At 35.9% G+C, this 17,823-nt stretch overlaps 1 long non-coding RNA gene across 1 annotated transcript; it reads right to left on the bottom strand.

The window, feature by feature from the left end:
* Nucleotides 1–5,424: 5,424 nt before the first annotated feature.
* Nucleotides 5,425–9,458, bottom strand: LOC310892877. The gene is made up of 3 exons (XR_014578539.1): nucleotides 9,168–9,458; nucleotides 8,105–8,155; nucleotides 5,425–5,636 (listed from the first exon to the last, which is right to left on the bottom strand). It is a non-coding gene; the product is annotated as an uncharacterized lncRNA (long non-coding RNA).
* Nucleotides 9,459–17,823: the final 8,365 nt, after the last annotated feature.

Genomic DNA, 17,823 nt, shown 5'->3' with positions numbered 1-17,823 from the left:
CTAGTGGAACTATCATGCTGCATCAACAAACTTATTATTGACTTATTAAGTTGATTTATTGACTTATTCCTGCAGCAGTTATTTTTTCTTATAAGGTCCAGTTCTTTTCTGACCCTTTTACATTACATTTCAAAAATATGCTGATGTAGTGAAACAAATCAGCAGAAGCCACTGTTGGGATGAAATCCATCTGAACATGTACAATACTTATGAATACTAGACATATATATAGATAATTTTCATATAATTCTTACACAATTTTACTGAAATGCTTGTGCCAGAATTGATATCTCATAAAGGATGAACAGTGTTATACAATCTGACAATGAAAATGTCAATGACTCCCTTTTAAAGTCATTTAGAATACTATTAATCATACAAAGAAATTGTTTTCTTAAAATGCAGATTTCAGTTCTGTACCCCTCATATATCTGCAAGTCTTACTGATGTCAGTGAATTTTCTCATTTACCTGGGTCATACGTTTTTGTAAGGAAAAAGTTAGCTCAAGTTTAAATGTCTTGTTTCAACGTCTTAATGTCATTTTTTTTTCATTTATTTTTTCTGAAAGAACTGTTTGAGTTTTCTGTCAACATTCTTACTAGTATTATAATTGATTTCCTGCTAATTTTTCCTATTCATATATTTCAGACACACCCCATTAACTGGTTCCTCTGAAGCCTGATAAACCTTTCCTTATGTCAAACTGTTATCTCTTTTGAGACTTTTTTCATACAAAAATAATACGAATGTACTTACATGGATATAGTTAACACACTACAGTTCTTTCAAATTGACACAGCTGTTCTGCTATACATATAAGCCAGCAGAGATGTTTCTTTAGGCACTGCTATGTGATAAATTTTATAAATGATTTTATATTATTGGTTTTACTGGAAAATGAACTGTTTCGGTGCCCTTAGCCAAAATAGTTACACTGGGACAAAATCTAAGAATAGACAGCTGTATATTTTGTCTCCAAACCTGCAATAATCAAAGGATTGAGCTATAAATTTGATTTCATAAAGGACTATATGTGTAACAATGAAATGGTTAGTGTAACGGGAAAAAGTATTCTTCCCAGGGAATGGAATGGGCCCAACCTTCTACCATTATGAAATGTAGCCTTTACGTAATGGTTTGGAGAGAGGTTGGATTTTATACCTCTAAAGTACTAAATGACAGTGTTTAGCATCTTATAACAGTAAAGAGGAAAAAACACCACACTATAATCACCCTTCACACTGAGTAGTGAGTTCATTACCTTTTGACTAGGAGACAGAATTTTCTGATTTATTTTATGGGAGAACTGGGATTTTATATCATGATACCACTGAAATCCATCACAGAAGTCTCCTTGTCTCTCAAGGGTCCAAAACTCTGCCCTAGTCATTTCCATTCACTAAGACTGCAAAAGGACTTAATAACCAACTGATTCTTGGTTTTAGATATTTATCTACACAATGAAGAGACAACAGTACAATTTATGATCGTGTTTAGTTTTCACATTCCTTAGGAGATTAGACTATAATGCTAACTAATTTTTTGATTTATCACAGAAAAATAAACAGTTTATAACAATTTCTAAAACAACAGAAGAGTATTTGGAAGAATTACTATTTAGATATACTTGCGTAAAATAAGTACTGACAATTATTTTGCACTCTGTTACAGGAATCCCAGTTACACTATGTTTTTGCAGGTTATTTAAAAATGAATTAATATAAAAAATATAATATATTAAGTTTTAAAGTACATCAGTTAACATTCTGAAGTATATTAAAGCATTACATTACACCCCACTGTTATGCTTTACTATCATGACTTGCTAAGAGTGCAGATAAATGTTACAAAACATGTTCACGTAACAATTACTATCAGCAACTTAGTAGCACAGAAATATTATTTGTCTTACCCAGCAGATTTAATTGCAATTCATTAACACAATTCATGAGCAGTAAAAAATAATGTAATGCTTTTATTTTTTCACACCTTCCAGTGATTTTGTTTAGTCTCACTTGTATTTTTGTGCCATTAAGAACAGAGCAAACTAAAGTAAACATCAATATATTAGGAATTAAATTAGGTTAAAAGTTAAAATTAAAGTCTAATCCACTACAATTCAAATAACAGCCCAGTTTTAATTAGAGTTCACAAGTTCCAAAGGCACAGTACGAAGGAATTTTGGACCTGTGTCATTTAGCAAAAAAATGTATTTATAGTTGGCACCTGTCTTCAATGAAACTGTGATTTCCTTAAAAAAGGCCTGTTTCTCCAGAAAATCACCTCGACAAGAGTTAGGGTAAAGGTTTGTAAAACTGTTCCCTGAGCAATCTGAAGGCAGAGTTTTAATCATCTTAGTTTAGTCAAGGAAATTAATTACCCATCAAATTTTAGTGTTTATAGTTTAGTTTGTTTAATTCCACTACAGCATGGAATTAAAAAGAAACAAACAAAACTCTACCATCTCTCTTATATATGTGATATCTGTTTTCTTGTATTTTTGTGGTAATGTAAAAAAGCAGCAAACAATCATCAGCTTCCTTTATCCTACCATCAGGTGCAATGATTTCAAGAATAATAATATATGCACTTAATTCATGAGTCAATGAAGTCAGTGCACCCACTGCACCCCAAACAGTGGTATTATGGCAGTGTACCTCAAGCATACACTTGAAATGACAAACTTATCTGTAAAATTTTTTACCTTATGAGAATTAGTTCAGTTCCTTTTCACAGCAGCAATACTTTTAAATTGAGATACATATCATTTGTTTTACCATTTTGCCTTGCAGTGACATATGCATTTGGATATTTCAAAAGAAAATAGGCTGAAGGTTCATGCAACTTCCTGCTGCTAGCCAGTTGATAAAAGATTTTTTTAATCTTCTTCAGATTCAACCATTATAATGAAACACTTATTGCCCACACATGTAATCCTTTTCAAGGCCAACTGAAATGCAAACTAGTTAGTAAGGGCTCGGCTCATCATTCATATTACATATTGGTGTTTTCAGACGTTGCATAGTTTGCAGTATAATCCAAGAACCAAGGCTTCATCTATCACCTGTTTAATTGTCTGTAACAAACATTCAGGCAGAAAAAGGAAAAGAGTGAAGGGAGGGAGTGTATTATCAGCATAAATTGCAATCAGGCTGTTTTTCTGCTATCTTTATCCAGTACAATGTTATCAGTTTCTGTCCACGGGTCCACTTAAAGAATAGACAGGGAAAAAAATATCCTAAAATGTTAGAAAGATTATTTTTCCAATATACACACTCATGCAGTTTTTATATTTGATACTTTCTAACAAGTATAGAGATTATGAGCATTCTTTTTTACTTGGAGTATTTCTTTTCTGTTAAGAATATGCATAAGGATGATGACTAATAATAGCAAATGCAAATACATAGTTGATATAAACAAAGTTGTCAATGGTTACTACAGTAATTTTTCTGCTATATTCAAGTTGATACAAATTAATATAGGATCATAATAAGTACAAATTGTCCATATTTAAAATGTTGACAGTTTGCTAGGAACAATACTTCATAATACTTGTGTGCTTTAGTTTTCCCAAGGGGACTAACAGAAAGAAATTTCTCTAGCACTCAGAGACACATAACAAACTCCAGAGAATTTTCAATTAGTTTTCATCATAGCTGTACCTCTGAAAAACTACGTGCAGACATAATATTCTTGAAATAATCTATACCACCTTGCATTTCTCTGTTGTTTTTTGATAAGAAAGTCATGTGTCTGGTAGCATAGGAAGCTTGGAGGTCATTTTAAAAATATATCCAAAAAAAAAAGCAGAAAATGGCTTTGGAAACATTTCATCTAAAAGAACCTTAAATTTAAATAAACTTTTGCCTACTTAGCAATATATGTAAATGAAATACAAAATGCTTCCAGACCCCAGTGTTGGAACTGAGAATTGATGTATATCAGAGTCTTGATGAACCACCAGAACCTTCACCTTTGAACTTCAACCGCCACATTTTCTGAGAGAAACACTAGTCCATAAGGTAGTAATCACAGGTAATGCCACAGTACTTAAACTGAAGCCAAAGTTTTGCTGCGATGTTGATATCCTCAAATCATATCATGGAAATTTAGATAATAATTCCCGTTACTTTAGAATTACAGAATCATAGAATATTCTGAGCTGGAATGGATACACAAAAATCATTGATTCCAACTCCTGACTCCACACAGGACCACCCAAAAATCAAGCCATATTTCTGAGAGTGTTGTCCAAACGCTCCTGGAACTCCAGCAGGCTTGGTGCCTGTGGTGGTTTTACTTGGATGGGCAGCCAAGCTCCACCACAACAGCTCTCTCACTCCCCCTCTTCAAAGGGAAAGGGGGAGAAAATACGATGCAAAAAGATAAGGACAGGGAAATCGCTCAACAATTATCATGACGGGCAAAACAGACTCAGAGTAGGGAGATAGTAAAATTTATTGCCTATTACTAACAAGCTAGAGAAGTGAGAAACAAAGGAAAGAAAACAAAATCTCCTCCCCCCATCCATCTTCTTCCATCTCCTACCCCCGAGGGGTGCAGGGCAATGATGAATGGGGGCTGTGGTCAGTCCCTAACACTTCACCTCCACTGCACCTTCTCGGTCACTCTCTGCCCCTGCTCAACGCGGGGTCCCTCCCACGGGATGCCGTCCTTCCCGAACTGATCCTGTGGGGGCTTCCCACAGGCAGCGGCTCTTCAAGAACTGCTCCAATATGGGTCCATACCACAGGGTCCATCCGTCAGGAGCAAACTGCTCCAACACAGATCCCCCACGGGCAGCAGCTCCTGCCAAGTCACCTGTTCCTCCATGGTTCCCTCTCCATGGGCTACAGGTCCGGCCTGGAATCTGTTCTGGTCGGGGTTCTCCACAGGCTGCAGCCTCCTTCAGAGCAGATCTACCTGCAAGGTGAGACCGCACCAGTGGAGGACAATCACAGCTAGCAATTCTATGCTTGATTCACCCCTGGATATGGTTGGCCCTTCCGGCTGCCAGGGAACTCTGCTGACTCATATTCAACTTCCTATTGACCAGAAATCCCAGATCCCTTTCCACAAGGCTATTGTCCAGTCTCATGGAAATGGGTTACTTTAAAATGAACAATGTATCCAGACTTTCAATTACTGTTGGAAGTGTGATATAAACCTGACAAGAAGTCTATTTAGAAAGACTGTCTATCCATTGATTGACAGTGATTGATTGATTTCTAGATATCCTAGTACATCATTTTCTACTGCTGGGTGAAAACTAAGGACTGAGGACCAAGTCTTTTTTCCATAATTTGTTTTCATTGCCAAAGAAAAAAAAAAAAAAAGAAAAAAAAACAAAGAAACGAAAACAAACAAACAACTTAAAATATTCCTAGAAGGAAAGGAATCAAGTAAACATTTGCCCTTCCCTTCCCTGGCTCCTGTTTGGAACTGTAGATGTGAAATTTCATTTTTTCACGTTGTGGAGAACACAAATTTCCCAGCTACTTGCTCTTGATGCTTTCCAGTTTGGTCTTACATATCAAAACATTTGCAAGTTAGCATCTTCAGAATCTTTATTGTCCTCCTTATACCCAGAGAGTCATTATATCTTCTTCACTGGTACTAACAGGAAAGAACTCTGCTGAAAAAGGAGAGAATAGGCCATGAAGAGGTCTTTTAATATGAAAAAAAACTTATCAAAATTAAATAGCAGTTTGGCATACTCATATTTTTAATTTAATTTTGCAGAACATTTCTCTTTGCTACATTTGTTCCGGGGGTATTTCTGGAAAACATTAATTCTATACAGCTGGTACATTCTAAAATTTAATAATCTACACAACTTCCCAGATGTTCAGTACAGCTGTTGCTCTGAATGCTTGGAGCAAGGAGTCTCCAGGGTCTAAGGTCTAAACTTCACCTTCTTTCTTGTAGATTACAGTATGGAGTACCCCTGTAATCATCCCACAGATCTACAGTTACCCTGTAGACCCCAGGACCATGGAACAGATCTTCCCTTGCCTATCTCATGCGTTGGCAATGGGGCTTCATTATGGCTAATCAAATATTACAAATTCTTATGTGTAGCATCTCTTTTCCATTTTTCTGATCTATAGCATCTTAATTTTCTAAGCCATAATCAGGGTTTAGACAGGGTTTAGACAGGGCCTATGAACCTCAAATTTCTCCTTATTTTCTACAGAAATGCTGGATTATCAAATTACACTGGATCTGAAGTATTATATAACTTTAGAATAAACATTTTCACAACAGTTACGCCTGAAGAAATACTTCAAAACTGTACTTCTGTAAACGGACAGAAAATATTACTGATGATTTACTGAAAGAAATCCATCCAAGAAATTCCACTGAAATATGTTTAATTGCTTTTGTCATTGGCTTCTAACAGGTAGTTTAGGTGGGTTGACCTTGGCCAGCTGCCAATCACCCACCTAGCTAGATGCTCTCTCATTCCTCAATAGGACAGGGGCAGAAATATAAAATGGAAGATCTCTTAGGTAGAGGTAAAGACAGGAAAATTACCATGACCTATTACTATCACTGGCAAAGCAGACTCAGCTTGGGGAATAACTATTTATGGCCCGTTAAAAGAGATTTGGATGATGAGAAACAAAGAGAAAACCTAAAACACCTTCCCCCCAGTGCCATACCTTTTCCCAGGCTCACTTTCACTCATATCATCCCCAACTCCTCTACCTCCCCTGCTCTGAGAGATGTAGGGGCATGGACAATAGGGATTGTGGTCAGTCCATAACAGCATCTCCCTCTTCGCACTTTTTCCCTTGCTCCCACACGAGTCCTTCCCATGGACTGCAGCTGCATTCAGGGTACATCCATCTGCTCCATTGTGGGGTCCTTCATGGCTGCAACGTGAACACCTGCACCAACATGGTCTCTGCACAAGCTGCAGGGAAATCTTGGCAGCCAGGACAACTCTTGCTCCTCCTCCTGCTCTCCCCTTGCTGACTGTGCAGGGCTGTTCCTCACACCGCTCCCCTCACCACCCCCTGCCATGTGGTGTTTGGCCTCCCTTCCTCAGGCTGCCCCCAAGGCGAGGCGCCACCATCTTGGCTGCAGGGCCTGGCTGTCCCCTGCAGTGGGGCCATTGGGGCCGGCTGGGGCCGGCGTGGGGCAACCCCGGCATCGCCTCATACAGCAACCCCACAGTAGTCCCACTGTCAGCACCTGGGCATCTGCACCTGGTACATTAGTGTCCATAGAATGATATGGTAATGAGTTGTTGATGTTCATCAGTGTTCATCAAAGCATTTTACACAATGCATGTGTCTGAACAGTAATCTAGTAGTAATCTTGTCTTCCTTGCTATGTAAAGCTAATACAGTTGTATTTCTCCAATATTTACCATTAAAATACCACAGTTTAAGCAAGATGCCTTGTTTCCGGTTTTCTCATGCTCAGTTACACAAGCATAGAGACATTAAGACTACAATATTTCAACAAGACTAGCTTAGAACAAGGAGATTCTCCAAGTATCGGTCATTATTCAGTATTAAAACTGCAAGCAAAACATATATACTAACAAGTAAACAATAACATACCTTTTCATTGATTCAGAGTAATGTTTATCATCACAAGAGAATATGCATGTGTATGTTTGCATTTTAATATTTAGAAAAGATTTAGAAAAATATATGGCAATATATACTACTATAAAATAATAAATAATTCTGCCCCACTCCGTCTTTGGGTAGAAAAATATACACCAACAGGTGTTCAGAATAGATAATCATTTTGCACATTTTAAAGACTTTTTTCTTCCTTTACATTTTCCACTTGTATTTGTATATAACTTTTCAAGTCTGCAGCATTAATTTTGAAAGCGTTAATACACACTTGTCCTGCACAAGTTACCATTGCTTTATATTTACTTGCTTTTTCTGCTCCCTGAAAACACAAACAATGGTGGATTAGTTCTGTCATTTAGTCCCATTTCTTGTGAACATAATTTCAAAGTCTTTCATACTCCCACTAGCCAGCTTGCTTAATCCTATTTGTGGGCAAAACCAGCAATGTGACGGGGCAGCTAATGTAACGTAGGCTGTAATCCAGAGGGAGGAATCCTACCTGTGAAAATTTATTCTCCTGGTTTTGTTCATACAGCAATTCTGAAGCATCCTGGCAGTTACAGAGAGTTTTCATTGAATTACTCAATTGAACAATGATTTTATTTAGTAAAATATGGTCAGCTTTTCTTAACAATGAAAAGAGAGGAATGAGGAATTTTGAACCCAGCTGGCTCAACATGAAAGAATGCATTCAACATTTATAGAATAGAGCAATATATGGTTTGCAGTGATTCATGGGGTCATCTTGTCTTTTACAATATCTCAACAATTTCATATATAAATTAGATGTCTTCCTCTGAACATATGAATAGGGCTCTAAAAATGCAAGTACCTATAACAATCAGTGACATAGTAAGTGCATAGGTTATTAAAGCAGTTTTTCTAACCATATTCTTACTCCATTCTCTCTCTTTTAATTTTCTTTTACAGATATGCAAGCTTCTACTTGCTGAGCTACTGCTCAGCTTCTAACTGTAAATCACTCCCTCCAACTGCTGCCTACTAGTCTGATTTTGAACATCTAAGTTGCAACATTCATCTGTCATCATCACTTCTTGATTTCCTAATTAGCTGTGTTCTGTTGATAGTATAATGCTTTGCTTCAGTTACATCTTGGGGAAAAAAAAAAAAAAAAAAAAAAAGTAGTATACCTCTGGTATTCCAGAGTAGGTAACACTGAGATTTGCTCAAGAAAGTATTATCAGCCACCTTAGGTATTAGTGATTTCCATGAGAGAAAAATGTGGAATCAGAATACATGAAATCCCACAGTCTTTCCAAACTTCAGACCTAACCCCCTTACCTCTTCTGCTGATACAGTTTAGCAATAGTCGTTCTCACTAAGATTAACAGACATCACCTCTGTTTTTTTAGTTACCTTTAGTTACCTAAAATCCAGATTGTAAACTTATCTGAGGCAAAGTATTTCTTTTTTTTTCTGTTTTTTTTTTCAACCCTTGTTATTATGTGCCTCTAAATGTGGTTTAGAGTACCTATGTGTCATCACAACAAAATTAGTGAACTCCTTTCTATACTTTCTGAACAAGAAATACCATTTCTCACCAGCCTGCAGTATTCTGCTGTTGATCTTGAAACTAGGACAAATGCAAGCCATTTAATAATTTCATTGCTTTGTTGAAACACCAACAGGTGTGTCTTGGCTGTTTGATATGATCATCTGTTTAGCAAAAACATGGCATACAATTAACCTCAACTTATTAGAGATTTGTAGATCTTAGAAGGCACAATGTACTAAATATTAATTTATTTCCTTTAAAGTTGTTTATCAAGGCACAGTTTGAAGTCTTCAAACAGCTTTAGTCTCCTAAATTCTCATTGATTTTCATAAGCCTAACACTTCATTCACATTCAGCATTGCTCACAGTTAAATACCCTCTTCTTCTGCCAGAGTGGTATAAATTTGGATTGGGTCCTTTACATCAGGTGGCTAATTAGCTGTGAATTTTTGGTTTTGGTAAGTGGTTGCCCAGTGCTCCAGGAAACCAGTCTGCTACAGTCCACAGCCTACTCATTGCTACCATCACGACTGAGACCCTTCAAACACAGGCTAAATGGATGTCACTGGTTGTGGCAGTCATTTACTGAGAGTCTTTTCAAGTGATATAGGGGAATAAAATAAATAAATAAATAAATAAAAAGGCTTTGAATTTTATATTCCCATTATATTTCAAACAGTAAGAATGTGCTAGCTTTGTAATAAGTGACTGGAAGCAGGATGAGATTTCTATGAAAGTGCTTTGCCTGCTTTTGTGTTCAGTACTGTACAATCTACCCTTTGCTTTAGTATTGGATGATTTCTAAGCAAGATGCTGGATGGTCTGTATGTGTATCCTCATCTGATAGAGCCAGTGCTATGTTATTTGCATCAACTGCACTCCCCATGTGCCTTTTCAAGAAGCTTACTGTGGCAAGAACAGAAACTGTTAAGTCCACAGTGGCAAAGATGTTGGATAACATCACTGTAAGAAATCAGAAAGATTTAAATCTTATAGGCCCAATTTCAACTAAATATAGCTCCTAGCTTTCCACTGGAGCAGATAATGAATAGCTGTTGAGATAGAATTGGAAATAGAGTTGGAATAACTGTTGAAGGTAAGTCTATGCTGTTTGAACTTTCTTTGTTCCCATGGCAGAACTTTCAGTATTAATTATGGAATTGATACGAAAGTGAGATCTCCGTTTTGCCAAACCAGTTGTTAGTAATTGATTTAATGGTTAATAAATCCCAGTGATTTTTTTTAATTATTATTTTATTAGTAGAATCTATCTTTTAGCAAATAAACAAACAAAAACAACAACAGTTATTTTGATTTGATCTGTATTTTATTTACTTATTTTCTAATTGAAGCATAGCATTTGTCCTCGTTTGGAACTCTTTCTGTCATGAAATACAGAACTGCCCATCCTGAAAGTGCCATTTTAAAATCAGCTTTGAAGTTATTTTGAATACATAATGATTTTAAAATATTAGCAACAGGGTTTTCTGTGAAAAGGTGATAAGGTCATCTACCAATTCATTTTCACCAGCTATGCTCTCAATATTAAGCAGGCTTATGTTCATGCATTTTATCATCATCTTCATTGGCCTATGTGAATTTACAAACTGGTGATTGGTAAAATGAAAGCAGCTGCTTCTGTAAGGCCTTTATGAAATGCTACATACGCTTAAGACTACAAGGGGTGCTATTCTACAAGCAAAAATCTTTTTCATATCAAGGTACTAAATTTAAATGTAATATACTATATTAGAAAGGAATAAAATATTCTGTAGTTTTTACTTTAGTGTTAACAGTGAACTTACAGGCTAGAGCCACACATTCAAGAGTTAAGGTTTTCAAAATGCTTAACATTTAGTACCACCAATCTAAACTGAATGCTGATGATTTTTATGAATTACATACTAATAGAATATTTTCATTAGGAAATGCACTTAAAAGCAAGTTCATGGCTTCAAAACTTTAAAACTCAAGGTGAGGAAAGTTTCTTTAATTTGTGCTCTTCTTTGATGCAGGAACAAAGAAAAGTGAATGGCAAGATTTGTTGGTGCCAAAAATACAAGATTTTAACACATCCCGCATCTAAGTACCACATTCTTCTTACTTTTTCAACCTTCTCACTTCTTCAACCTTTTAGCTTCCCTCAGCTACAATCAAGAAGGTCTATAGACTCTAAGTAGAGTAGAATGGGATAGTCACGTGGTATTCTAAAACCAGTCATTCAGGTTAAGTTAGGATAGGTTTTCTCCTGTAAGCATATCTCACAGATTTCCATTTATATGTTCTTAATATTGTTTCTATGATTATTTTTCTCCATTTTCTTTCTTCAACTGCATTAGAACTGAATTCTTTTGATTAGAGATCCCTAAATTGTCAGTTTTATATATATATATATTTCCATGAATATTTATCATTTTATAAATCCTCTTGCTTACTAGATTCACTTCTCCTAGTTGATCCCCCTTCTCCCCTTGTGTCTCTGATCAGTGCAGTTAAAATGATAACCTTCCAATTTGGAAATTCACTGCTCTATATTGTATCTTTTGTATATATATATTATATATATATATTTTGTATATATTTTGTATATATATTTCATGAAGTTGTCTAGAAAGCAGCATTAGAAAAACCAACCAACCAACCAAATAAAAATGATTGTTTAAGTCTGACTTCTAAGCAAACATCTATATATCTGTAGGCATGTTAAACTCTTCTTTTTTTAAATCCCACCTGGATCACTGACATTGTTGTATACAAGGGTCTGGGAAGTGCAATATTAGTGTTCTCTTTCTCATAGCTTCTGGGACATTAAATTTCTCCTCTACATTACCAAACATCGTAATGTATTTGTTATTTATCACTATTCAAAAATAAAGGTTTGTTTTGCTGTTAGATACACTTCGTTTATTCCATACAGGAAAGCATCTCTCAGGGGGACTTTAACAGAAAAAAAATATATATATGCAACAGAGGATTTATTTATTTATTTATTTATTTTAGTAAGCCAGACTAAAACATTTTAGACTAAAAACTACGTAGCCTGGAAATCGAGTTAAGTTAGGCTGATAATTTTTTAAACACTGAGCACCCTTTTTCAATTATTCTTTTCTACCCTCAAAAACTCACTGCAAACCATTAGCTGTGCGGTTTGAGAGAATGTTGAAGTAAATTTAGTATGAATAACATTTAATGTTATTAAAGTCTATCTGGTATGCAAGGCAAAGATACACTAGGATATCAGGTTGTTTGTCTGTTTGCGTGACACATATGCCAGTAGTTTTCAAATTTTATTAATAGAATGTAATTGGTGGAAATAAAAAATAAATAATAAAAATTGAAGACCTCACAAAGCCAAGTGAATAATAACAAAATGACTGAGTCAGATGTCTGCTTTCTGTTCCGCAGTGAAAGCAATCATAAACATAGTTTCCATACACTGATTCTTTACCTTTAAATGAATAGTGACAGGCATACCTATCTTTAAAGAAGATGTATCCTATTTAGTGAACCCCTGTCTTCTTCTGACATGGAGTACATTTAAAGATTTTCTTCAACTATTCTGTTTCTATACACTACACTGTTGAAGTCAAGTAAATGAAAAATCATTTTCACCTTACAAGGACTAGAAGGACCCCTGTTAACGGAAAGCAAGCAAACAAACAAACAAACAAACAAAATGTTCTGTCTTTTCTAGTAAGCATGGAAATTAAACTGTAAAAATATGTAGGCAAATAAAGAATTATCAGACCATATTACTAAATATGGTCTAAAATATTTAACTGTCAGAGGTAATAATTTATAAAGTAGAACTGTAGACATTTTCCTGATAGATCTGAGGGGCAAGTTAATGGAACACAATGAAGACAGATAGCTCCATTCTAATACCATTGAGCAGACAGCCGCCTCATGAAATGCATCTCTGACAGTGCCCATCAATCTCTCCATGATGGCTGCTTAGATTAGACACAAAAAAAGTACTCTGGTGAATCTTTAAAAGGCTATTTCTGTCTTTTGTGAAGTTATTTAACTTTGTTTTCATTTTATGGGTTTGGTTGGGCTTTAATACCCACAGGAGCCCGCAGACCTGTCTTTATATAATCCCCTGAAAATCATTGTTGCTAGAGAAATAAATTGCATCTTTACTGGCTTACCCAGCTGGGCTTGCCCTGCTTCATACTGTGCACTGTTTGATTATTTTTGAATCAGTTGTGTCAGTCTACCAGTAAAGAAGTGCACATTAACAATCTGATAAATTTGAGATATTAAGATGCAAATTTACACTTTGCACACCACAACAGAATTGTTGAACATTTGGGGAATCTAATATATTTGTGTTCATGAGCAAACACAAAACCACTTTGTACATCCAGGTGTTACAGACTTCCTTAAAGGAGAAAGAACTGGTGCTGGAAGAGCCTATAGTAGATTGTTTTATTTGTATGCTGAAAGCAAAAACTATAAAAAGTGTTGCTGTCATTCTCTGTTCGTTATAATGTTCAGTCACAACATAATAAAAAATATGGTTGCCTGTATTTTCTTCCAGTGATCTGTTTTCGGTCTCACTAAACCTACAGTTGCACAAAGAGAAAATAAACAATATCAAAGTTCACACAGTATCCTTAGGTTTGTAAATAAAAACAAACACCAACTATTATTAAAGACACCATCATCAAGATACAGTATGTCAGAGAAATGTTGAAGTTACAAACAGTGCTTTAAGGTTCAGAAATAAATGCTGTCAAGCTAAATTAAATTTAAGGTGGCCATGTTGATCTCATTGCTATGAAGGGTCTATCATTTGTAAAAGTTTAAAACTCAGTGTCTTTATTAAAAAAAAAAGAAGCGCATTGATTTTTTATTACTTTCCTTTTCAATGATTTCTCCTCTTTTTATAACAGTGAAAATTCCTTGAGTTGCTTGTGAAGAGCTAAGACAACTCATCTTACTTGCAGTGTACAACAGGAAACTAGGAAATTATGTCTCTGTGGTATAAACTGCCATTAAGCATGATGGGTTTAAGTCAAAAAAAAAAAAGTTGTTACAAATCATTCATAGAAGAGGAGTGGCTTAGACTGTGAGAGTTTAATTCATGTTCCTGAATTGTAATAAAATTTTGCCAAAATGATAATCTTTAAATATGTAGATCTTTCAGCTAAGTCACTTCCTACTTCAGGCACCTCTGTGCAAAGTGAAGGTTTCTCTGAATATGCCTGTTTGTGTTCTGAGCAAGGAGATGTATTATCAAACTTGTGTGCTATTGCTATGCTAAATTACTCTTTCATCAACTGGGAAAAATACTGTTCAGTAACAGAAAATGTGTCGTGAACATTACAGCTCAATTTTTGTGCTGATTAACAAAGGAATTTCCACTGAATAACATCCCAGAATAGTATGTGAGCATGGCTTGATCCTGATTAGGTCATCAAATAAGCTTCATCTACACAAACAGTTTACATCCTCAAACTCTGAAAAATGATGTAAAATAGTTTGGTTTTGTATGGTGAAGCTCTGTAATTTTCTTAAATCAGGAGATCTGCGTCCTGGCTTGGACTCTCCAAGAATGTTAGAGCCAATGATTAGGGTCAAAATTTTGGTTGCTGCCTTTTTAATTTACACAGTGAGTTTAAACTCTAGCAGAAACCTCCCTTTTGACTCTAAAAAGCGCTGTCAATGAGTCAGTCCATTTTTTCAGAGTGAGGATATGAAACTGCAGTTCAAAAACCTTTGATGTTCAGTTGTGATGACCTACAACAAAGCTGCATACACTATCTGATATCTTTTTGTTCTAAAAGACCCCCAGAAAGACCTATCAGCAATTGGTTATGAAAATAGGAAGACAGGGGATATTGCCTGCCATCTGGATGGAGTTAACAAATAAGGTTATGCTTGAATCTATGCCAAGTTCAGCGTTTGAATTTGAAAATAACATATAGTAATCTTTGATTTAGTGGCTGTTTTTAAACAGTCTTAAAACACACTTTCATTCAGCCTCTGCAACTCCTAATTTCTCCAAAAAGATTTCTATACCATCTCTATTTTTGTCCTAAGCACATTAAAGAGTTCTACCTATGTATGTTTTTAATATCATATGAGTTATTGTAATTGACCTATTTTCTGCTTTAATTTGTGAGTTACAGCATATGACTTCCTCAGCCTCCTCCATTTTGCTGTAGCTTAAGTCTAAATGATAGTGACTGTCATTTCAGTCTGAGAGCCATTTCCTTTGAGAAATGTAGAGAGATGACATCTGTGGTGGTGTGGTTGTCAGAAGAAGAAATAAAACAAAAATGATGAGTGATCATGAAGAAAAAAAAAAAGAAAAAAAAGATAGCATTGATAACATTTATTTTGCCAGCCAAAAAGAGGTCTCCTTAAGGAGACCCTCCTTAATCAAAGAAAGGGAGAAGGAAAAAAAAGGCACCACTGTAGGAAACTAAAAACATCACCGACATTTTGATTACATCATGGGCATCAACAGAAACACTTCATGTGGACACAGAAATCTAGTTAGCACTGCTGCATGGTAGCATGTCACATTTATCCAAAATGTCTCACTTACCATAAAACTAAACTGAGCTCCTATCATACTTTACTTGAATATTTTAACAGCAGTTTTAACAAAAGTTAGAATATTAAAATTAGTAACAATTTAAAGGTAACTTTGGGTTTACTCAGTGTCCTGCTTCCAGTTAGGACAGAGTTAAGTTTCCCTCATAGTAGCTGGTAGGGTGCTATGTTTTGGATTAGGATGAGAAGAGCGCTGATAACATGCTGATGTTTTAATTGTTGCAGAGCAGTGTTTACACCAGGCCAAGGACTTTTCGGCTTCTCGCTCTGTCCTGCCAGCGAGCAGGCTGGGGGTGCAGCAGGAGCTGGGAGGGGACAGACCCAGGACAGATGACCCAAACTGGCCAAAGGGGTATTCCATACCATCTGACGTCATGCTAAACAATATATGGGGGTGGCTGGCTGGGGTGGGGGGCCGGCTGCTCGGGGATAGGCTGGGCATCGGTCAGCGGGTGGTGAGCAATTGCATTGTGCATCACTTGTTTTCTTACACATTATTATTATTAATACTATTATCATTATCACTATTATTATTATTATTGTTATTATTATATTCCTGTCTTAATAAACTGTCTTTATCTCAACTCACCGGCTTCACTTTCCCGTTTCTCTCCCCCATCCCAGAGAGGGAGGGGGAAGGGCGAGCGAACAGCTGTGTGGTGTTTAGCTGCCAGCCGGGTTAAACCACAACACTCAGCCTTATGCTGACAGAATCCATTTTCATCCTATGTATTGAAAAAGTACTGCTGGTTAAGATGTTACATCCCTTTGGCATGGAAGACTAAAAACAAAACAAAACAAAACAAAACAAAATAAAAACATGTCTTTTAAATTTTATTTTACAAATCCAATAAGGGCCCAATTAGCTTATTCACGTTTGACATTAAGCAAGTGAGCAGAACCTGCAATCAAATGGATGTTGAGATGTTTTGTGTAGGGAAGGATAACTCACATGCAGATACAGAAACAGAAGGAAAATTAATGAAGATGGTAGATTTGCATGATTTATACTACAGAGTATAAATATTAGGCCATTTCATTGCTCTTCATAGAACCAGTCCCTCATGTACTGTAGCAATTGTTCTTGCTGTGAGCTTCTGAGTTTTCAGCATGTTTTCTGAATATCCATCTCAGAGCCTTAATCACTGTTGTAAGATTTTTAAAGGTTAGTACATCTGCTTTGTCAGGAATATTTAAGTCCTTCAAGTACTTACTGAACAAGTTTTTAATCTGAAATTTACATTGCTGAACATTTTGGGGAAACTGCTTACAAGATTTTTTACATGATAGAGTCAAGCAAACCTCAAAACTTTACATACTTCGTAGATAATCAATCCAAAGTCATAGAAATTACTGCAGAAAAGTGCAATGATCTTCTGGCAATCCTTAATTCTCTCTGTATTTATGTGTGACTGTATAAATAGTAAACCAATATTTCCGGTAACTGAGAATTAATATGCTTATTTGCCAAATGAATGATGCTTTCCCCTTTTTGAGGGAAAATGTAATCTATAAAAAGATTTTTGTAGTCCCTCTTGCTTGTGTCAGTAATACATACTGGTGGGTGATATGGGAATGTTCAATACAAGCTAAGAGAAGTCTTTGGTTGTTCATCACATTGTGTTTTGAAAATAAAAAATAACTGAGTTTTAATATTTTTTTTTCATTTTTTTCTTTTTTCATTTCATTTCTTTCTTTTTTCTTTCTTTTTGTTTATTTGTTTAAAACTGAAGATGCTTTTCCCCACTGGAATAAATAAGGATTTGCCCTGAAGAACAAGATGTCATAGAATCATAGAATAGAATGGCCTGTGTTGAAAAGGACCTTAAAGATCATCTAGTTTCAACCCCCCTGCTCTAGGCAGGGTTGCCAACCACCAGAGCAGGCTGCCCAGAGACGCATCCAGCCTGGTCTTGAATGCCTTCAGGGATGGAAATCAACACTCAATCTGTACAGCAGAGCACTTTTCTCCTGCTAGTAATACAAGCCTTTTGCAGATAATTTTTCAATGTGTATGTTTGTGTAAATTCTTTGGGCAGGTGCATCCCACAAGTCTAATCTCCTCTTTACACAAAATGAGGGTATTATTGACATGTAGTGTTGAGTAGAGAGAAAATATCTGTAGGAATGAAGAG

This window comes from Anser anser, assembly GCF_964211835.1.
Source record: "Anser anser genome assembly, chromosome: 1".
Lineage (NCBI taxonomy): Eukaryota > Metazoa > Chordata > Aves > Anseriformes > Anatidae > Anser > Anser anser.
Note: the sequence above shows the minus strand (reverse complement) of the source record. Positions and strands in the feature narration are given on the sequence as shown.